At 62.5% G+C, this 7,879-nt stretch overlaps 2 pseudogenes; both read right to left on the bottom strand.

The window, feature by feature from the left end:
• Window positions 1-3,820: 3,820 nt before the first annotated feature.
• Window positions 3,821-3,939, bottom strand: LOC142870107 (uncharacterized; annotated as a pseudogene).
• Window positions 3,940-7,760: 3,821 nt separating this feature from the next.
• Window positions 7,761-7,879, bottom strand: LOC142870106 (uncharacterized; annotated as a pseudogene).

Genomic DNA, 7,879 nt, shown 5'->3' with positions numbered 1-7,879 from the left:
GGCGGAGGGCGCCCCTGCCCCGCTCAAGAAGCCGAGCCTCTCTGCGCTTCCCCGCCGCCTCCTCCCGCCCCAGGCCCCGCGCCGGGTCGGGCCTGTTGAGTTCGCCGGCCGGGTCCCGCGGGCTCCCAGGGACGAGGGGTGACAGGCGGGGCGGGCAGGGAGCGGCGGGCCGGGGTTGGGGGCTGTCTCTGTACACACACACACTCACACTCACACTCACTCACTCACTCACACTCACACAAGATGCGCCTCCACGGCTGGACCCGCCAAGGTGGAGACCTTCAAGCCCCCCTCCTCTCCTCGCCTGGCCTCCTTCACCTCCCCGCCCCCCACCCCCAGCGCGCCGGGGCCGCAGACTGCGCACGGGCGGGAGGGGCGGGGCGCTCGCCCTTTGACCCCAGCCAGGGGCGGCCCTCCCCCACAACCCCTTTCAGCTGCGCCCCCCACCCTGTGGCCCGGCGGCCGCCTATTCCCCCGGGCCAGGGCTGGGGCACAGCGCACGGGGGAGGGGAGCCAGTGTATGGGGCGTCTCTCTCTCTCGGGATGTGTCCCATGGGTGGGGTGGGGTGGCGTGGTTTGTGGGGCGCTGAAGAAATCAGTCCCCTCCATCTCCTCCCTCTGGAAAACACCCAAGCCCTTGGAGAACTGCCCGCACCGCTACCGTGGGGGCCGGGACCCTCCTCTGTGTCCTCCTGTGGCCCAGTCCAAGGGGCCTGGGCCTGGCCGGGGCTGCACTGGACCCCAACCACCCTGGCGTGTGGACTCGCTAAAAATCGGCCATTAGATATTGGATTCCAGCGTCATTGAGGTCATTTCACTAATGAGTGCACCGCAAAGAGTTTCCTAATCCATCTGTGAGGGTGGCAACCGAAAGAGAATTTTAGAGCTGACAGAATAGGCGAGGAAAGGCATAGGAGATTTCCACACCCAGTAAGGAAGCCTTTCCCGAAGTGGAAGAAAGAAAGGAGCAAACAGAGACACCGGTAGCCCGCCCGGATCAGAGTCTGCCCCTGAGAGAAAGTACCCTGACCAGGTTCACCAGTGGGTGGGTCGCGAGCTAGCGGCACTCAGAAGAGCGAGGCCCGCAGTCTGTGCAGAAGACACCTGCACTCGGGTGTGTGTGGCGGCACAATTCACAAGCAGCTCCAGATGTTAAACCAAGGAGAAGCCAGGGAGTTCCCAACGCCCCAGGTGTCCTCAGCCCACGACTGGCTGCTGTGGGAATGCGAAGCCCGGCTCCTTGTCTCAGAGCGGGGCAACCAGGAGGTGTGATGTCCACCCCGGGGTTCCCAGGAGGATCAGACTGAAGCTGGGACTTGGCCTGAAAGTGTCCCCTCGCATGGCCACCCCCTTCCCCTTCCTGCTCCTCTACTCCTGGTGCCCCTCCATCCAGGGGCCAGACCTTAAAGAGTCACCCGCAAGAGAATCCTGGTCCCAAAGGAGCCTTCTGGGGGACCCCTGCTGAGAGAGGTTGTGGGCATGGCCCGCTGGGGCTCTGCCCGACCCAGGGCTGAGAGATGCAACCTCCCAGCTCTGGGTCCCTGCAGGAAGTGTTGGCAAGCACAGGGCCAGTCCTCCAAAGGCCCAGGTGCAGGGAGCCCAGGCCAAGCATCCCGTGGAAGAAGCCACATGCTGTGCCACCCCGGGGAACACCACTGCAGGCCACGGCCCTTCCCACCTCCTCCTCCTCCTCCTCCTCCTCCTCCTCCTCCTCCCACCCCGCCCTCGCCCCCACATGGCACAGGGCCCAGAGACACCTCAGACACTTGCTACCCAAAGTGCAAAGGGCATCAGTTGCTCCTCCAAACCCCCCCCCCAGCCCAGCAGACCACGTTGTCCAGCCAGCCCCCGGGCCTCCCTGGGGTGCCCAGCACAAAAGTGCAGACACCCACCGGACCCTCAATCTCAGTTTTCGGATGTTTTTGCCACTCTAAGGACCCGCAGGCCAGCTGGGCCTTCTGGCAGGACAGAGAGCCCCGGAATCCGACGTGGAGAGCTGGGTATACGTCCCCATGAGGAGGCGGTCCCCACCTCCGCGGCTATCCCCTTGCGGGGAGCGGCAGCCGCGGGGCCTCAGAGAAGACACCAGGCTGGGCCCCCACGGCACAGCGGGAGCACGTCCCCCGCAGGCCACTTAGCGACGGCGGCCAGCCGGCGGACGGTTGGGTTGCACGAGACGCTGCGGCCGCCCTGCTACCGGGTTCCTGGGAGGGCGTCCTGGAACCAGCGTCCACACCAAGCCCTTGGAAGGCCCAGGCGACGGAGGAGCCCCGTCAGGCAGGGGCCGAGGACGGTGACGGCCCGGGCGGGGACGAGCGTGTCAGGCAGGGGCAGAGGACGGTGACAGGTGATAGGCCGGGCGGGAAGGAGTCAGTCAGGCAGGGGCCGTGGAGGAGACGGGCTGGGTAAGGGTTAGGGTTAGTGTCAGGGCACAAGTCACAATCGCAAAGACCTGGAAGCCACCCGAGTGCCCATCGACCCACGAGTGGGTAAATAAAATGTGGCGCGTGGACACCACGGAGTGCTATTCGGCTATGAGGAGCAGCGGTGAGGGGGCACCTCTCGTGGTTCTCCTGGCCAGAGCTGGAACCCGTTCCAGTAAGCCAAGTATCCCAAGAATGGACACACGAGCACCACGTGCTCGCGCTCACCAGCAAATGGGTACGAACCGATGGACACCTAAGTGGACACAGAGGAATCACCTTCTTCGGGTGGGTGTCGGGCGGGTGGGGGGAGGGGATGGGCATACACATCCATTAGGAATGGGGTGGGTACGCACCGACTGGGGGATGGGCGCACTTGAAGCTCTGACCCGAGGGGGGAGGCTGGGAGAGGGCAACGCACCCGACCTTAACATTGGTGCCCCCACAATATGCTGGAACAACATGAGAGGTAAATGAATAAGAACACGGGGGGGGGGAGGGGGGCACGGGCAACACATGTCACCTTAATACTTGGACTCCCATCATCTGCTTGAAAAGAGAGAGAAAAGAAAATGCAATAATAGAGATAAGAGACACTTTTTAAAAATAATGAATCCGGCCGGGCGCTGTGGCTCACGCCTGTAATCCTAGCTCTTGGGAGGCCGAGGCGGGCGGATTGCTCAAGGTCAGGAGTTCAAAACCAGCCTGAGCAAGAGCGAGACCCCGTCTCTACTATAAATAGAAAGAAATTAATTGGCCAACTGATATATATATAAAAAATTAGCGGGGCATGGTGGCGCATGCCTGCAGTCCCAGCTACCCTGGAGGCTGAGGCAGAAGGATCACTGGAGCCCAGGAGTTTGAAGTTGCTGTGAGCTAGGCTGACGCCACGGCACTCACTCTAGCCTGGGCAACAAACCGAGACTCTGTCTCAAAAAAAAAAAAAAAAAAATGAATCCGAAGAGAAAAGTAAAAGGAGGCCTGTGGAGCAGGTCTGGGTGTGACTCCGGATCCCCGAACATCAGGTGCCACCACCAAAGATTCCTACGTGTAGCCCATAGAACCCCAAAAGCAACGGGAGGAGTTCTGGTCACATACTCCCTCAAAATGACATCCTGGCCTTCTTCTGGAACTCCCTCCCCTCTCAGACTCTCAAGGTTTCCTCCAGCGTGTCGGCTCCCACAGAGCAGACCTTTGGTCTGAGACCTGACTGTCCAGAAGCCACGCATGCTGCCGCGTGGCGGCGGTGTCACGGCTCGGGACAAGAGGAGGCCCAACGGCGCGGGCTGGGGCGCCAGGCACCGCGGCGGGCGCTGAGGGTGGGGGTCACCCCCACCCCGGGCCGCCCCCGCACTCCCAGAAACGCGACAGAACCAGAGGCAAAAAAAAAAAGAAGAAGCCTACGGCACCCGGTATTCCCGGGCGGTCTCCCATCCAAGTTCTAACCAGGCCCGACCCTGCTTAGCTTCCGAGACCAGACGGGATCGGGCGCGTTCGGGGTGGTGTGGCCGTGGACGGCGGAGGGCGCCCCTGCCCCGCTCAAGAAGCCGAGCCTCTCTGCGCTTCCCCGCCGCCTCCTCCCGCCCCAGGCCCCGCGCCGGGTCGGGCCTGTTGAGTTCGCCGGCCGGGTCCCGCGGGCTCCCAGGGACGAGGGGTGACAGGCGGGGCGGGCAGGGAGCGGCGGGCCGGGGTTGGGGGCTGTCTCTGTACACACACACACTCACACTCACACTCACTCACTCACTCACACTCACACAAGATGCGCCTCCACGGCTGGACCCGCCAAGGTGGAGACCTTCAAGCCCCCCTCCTCTCCTCGCCTGGCCTCCTTCACCTCCCCGCCCCCCACCCCCAGCGCGCCGGGGCCGCAGACTGCGCACGGGCGGGAGGGGCGGGGCGCTCGCCCTTTGACCCCAGCCAGGGGCGGCCCTCCCCCACAACCCCTTTCAGCTGCGCCCCCCACCCTGTGGCCCGGCGGCCGCCTATTCCCCCGGGCCAGGGCTGGGGCACAGCGCACGGGGGAGGGGAGCCAGTGTATGGGGCGTCTCTCTCTCTCGGGATGTGTCCCATGGGTGGGGTGGGGTGGCGTGGTTTGTGGGGCGCTGAAGAAATCAGTCCCCTCCATCTCCTCCCTCTGGAAAACACCCAAGCCCTTGGAGAACTGCCCGCACCGCTACCGTGGGGGCCGGGACCCTCCTCTGTGTCCTCCTGTGGCCCAGTCCAAGGGGCCTGGGCCTGGCCGGGGCTGCACTGGACCCCAACCACCCTGGCGTGTGGACTCGCTAAAAATCGGCCATTAGATATTGGATTCCAGCGTCATTGAGGTCATTTCACTAATGAGTGCACCGCAAAGAGTTTCCTAATCCATCTGTGAGGGTGGCAACCGAAAGAGAATTTTAGAGCTGACAGAATAGGCGAGGAAAGGCATAGGAGATTTCCACACCCAGTAAGGAAGCCTTTCCCGAAGTGGAAGAAAGAAAGGAGCAAACAGAGACACCGGTAGCCCGCCCGGATCAGAGTCTGCCCCTGAGAGAAAGTACCCTGACCAGGTTCACCAGTGGGTGGGTCGCGAGCTAGCGGCACTCAGAAGAGCGAGGCCCGCAGTCTGTGCAGAAGACACCTGCACTCGGGTGTGTGTGGCGGCACAATTCACAAGCAGCTCCAGATGTTAAACCAAGGAGAAGCCAGGGAGTTCCCAACGCCCCAGGTGTCCTCAGCCCACGACTGGCTGCTGTGGGAATGCGAAGCCCGGCTCCTTGTCTCAGAGCGGGGCAACCAGGAGGTGTGATGTCCACCCCGGGGTTCCCAGGAGGATCAGACTGAAGCTGGGACTTGGCCTGAAAGTGTCCCCTCGCATGGCCACCCCCTTCCCCTTCCTGCTCCTCTACTCCTGGTGCCCCTCCATCCAGGGGCCAGACCTTAAAGAGTCACCCGCAAGAGAATCCTGGTCCCAAAGGAGCCTTCTGGGGGACCCCTGCTGAGAGAGGTTGTGGGCATGGCCCGCTGGGGCTCTGCCCGACCCAGGGCTGAGAGATGCAACCTCCCAGCTCTGGGTCCCTGCAGGAAGTGTTGGCAAGCACAGGGCCAGTCCTCCAAAGGCCCAGGTGCAGGGAGCCCAGGCCAAGCATCCCGTGGAAGAAGCCACATGCTGTGCCACCCCGGGGAACACCACTGCAGGCCACGGCCCTTCCCACCTCCTCCTCCTCCTCCTCCTCCTCCTCCTCCTCCTCCCACCCCGCCCTCGCCCCCACATGGCACAGGGCCCAGAGACACCTCAGACACTTGCTACCCAAAGTGCAAAGGGCATCAGTTGCTCCTCCAAACCCCCCCCCCAGCCCAGCAGACCACGTTGTCCAGCCAGCCCCCGGGCCTCCCTGGGGTGCCCAGCACAAAAGTGCAGACACCCACCGGACCCTCAATCTCAGTTTTCGGATGTTTTTGCCACTCTAAGGACCCGCAGGCCAGCTGGGCCTTCTGGCAGGACAGAGAGCCCCGGAATCCGACGTGGAGAGCTGGGTATACGTCCCCATGAGGAGGCGGTCCCCACCTCCGCGGCTATCCCCTTGCGGGGAGCGGCAGCCGCGGGGCCTCAGAGAAGACACCAGGCTGGGCCCCCACGGCACAGCGGGAGCACGTCCCCCGCAGGCCACTTAGCAACGGCGGCCAGCCGGCGGACGGTTGGGTTGCACGAGACGCTGCGGCCGCCCTGCTACCGGGTTCCTGGGAGGGCGTCCTGGAACCAGCGTCCACACCAAGCCCTTGGAAGGCCCAGGCGACGGAGGAGCCCCGTCAGGCAGGGGCCGAGGACGGTGACGGCCCGGGCGGGGACGAGCGTGTCAGGCAGGGGCAGAGGACGGTGACAGGTGATAGGCCGGGCGGGAAGGAGTCAGTCAGGCAGGGGCCGTGGAGGAGACGGGCTGGGTAAGGGTTAGGGTTAGTGTCAGGGCACAAGTCACAATCGCAAAGACCTGGAAGCCACCCGAGTGCCCATCGACCCACGAGTGGGTAAATAAAATGTGGCGCGTGGACACCACGGAGTGCTATTCGGCTATGAGGAGCAGCGGTGAGGGGGCACCTCTCGTGGTTCTCCTGGCCAGAGCTGGAACCCGTTCCAGTAAGCCAAGTATCCCAAGAATGGACACACGAGCACCACGTGCTCGCGCTCACCAGCAAATGGGTACGAACCGATGGACACCTAAGTGGACACAGAGGAATCACCTTCTTCGGGTGGGTGTCGGGCGGGTGGGGGGAGGGGATGGGCATACACATCCATTAGGAATGGGGTGGGTACGCACCGACTGGGGGATGGGCGCACTTGAAGCTCTGACCCGAGGGGGGAGGCTGGGAGAGGGCAACGCACCCGACCTTAACATTGGTGCCCCCACAATATGCTGGAACAACATGAGAGGTAAATGAATAAGAACACGGGGGGGGGGAGGGGGGCACGGGCAACACATGTCACCTTAATACTTGGACTCCCATCATCTGCTTGAAAAGAGAGAGAAAAGAAAATGCAATAATAGAGATAAGAGACACTTTTTAAAAATAATGAATCCGGCCGGGCGCTGTGGCTCACGCCTGTAATCCTAGCTCTTGGGAGGCCGAGGCGGGCGGATTGCTCAAGGTCAGGAGTTCAAAACCAGCCTGAGCAAGAGCGAGACCCCGTCTCTACTATAAATAGAAAGAAATTAATTGGCCAACTGATATATATATAAAAAATTAGCGGGGCATGGTGGCGCATGCCTGCAGTCCCAGCTACCCTGGAGGCTGAGGCAGAAGGATCACTGGAGCCCAGGAGTTTGAAGTTGCTGTGAGCTAGGCTGACGCCACGGCACTCACTCTAGCCTGGGCAACAAACCGAGACTCTGTCTCAAAAAAAAAAAAAAAAAAATGAATCCGAAGAGAAAAGTAAAAGGAGGCCTGTGGAGCAGGTCTGGGTGTGACTCCGGATCCCCGAACATCAGGTGCCACCACCAAAGATTCCTACGTGTAGCCCATAGAACCCCAAAAGCAACGGGAGGAGTTCTGGTCACATACTCCCTCAAAATGACATCCTGGCCTTCTTCTGGAACTCCCTCCCCTCTCAGACTCTCAAGGTTTCCTCCAGCGTGTCGGCTCCCACAGAGCAGACCTTTGGTCTGAGACCTGACTGTCCAGAAGCCACGCATGCTGCCGCGTGGCGGCGGTGTCACGGCTCGGGACAAGAGGAGGCCCAACGGCGCGGGCTGGGGCGCCAGGCACCGCGGCGGGCGCTGAGGGTGGGGGTCACCCCCACCCCGGGCCGCCCCCGCACTCCCAGAAACGCGACAGAACCAGAGGCAAAAAAAAAAAAGAAGAAGCCTACGGCACCCGGTATTCCCGGGCGGTCTCCCATCCAAGTTCTAACCAGGCCCGACCCTGCTTAGCTTCCGAGACCAGACGGGATCGGGCGCGTTCGGGGTGGTGTGGCCGTGGAC

This window comes from Microcebus murinus, chromosome 3, assembly GCF_040939455.1.
Source record: "Microcebus murinus isolate Inina chromosome 3, M.murinus_Inina_mat1.0, whole genome shotgun sequence".
NCBI classification, from domain to species: domain Eukaryota; kingdom Metazoa; phylum Chordata; class Mammalia; order Primates; family Cheirogaleidae; genus Microcebus; species Microcebus murinus.
This window is presented reverse-complemented; position numbering and strand designations above follow the sequence as displayed.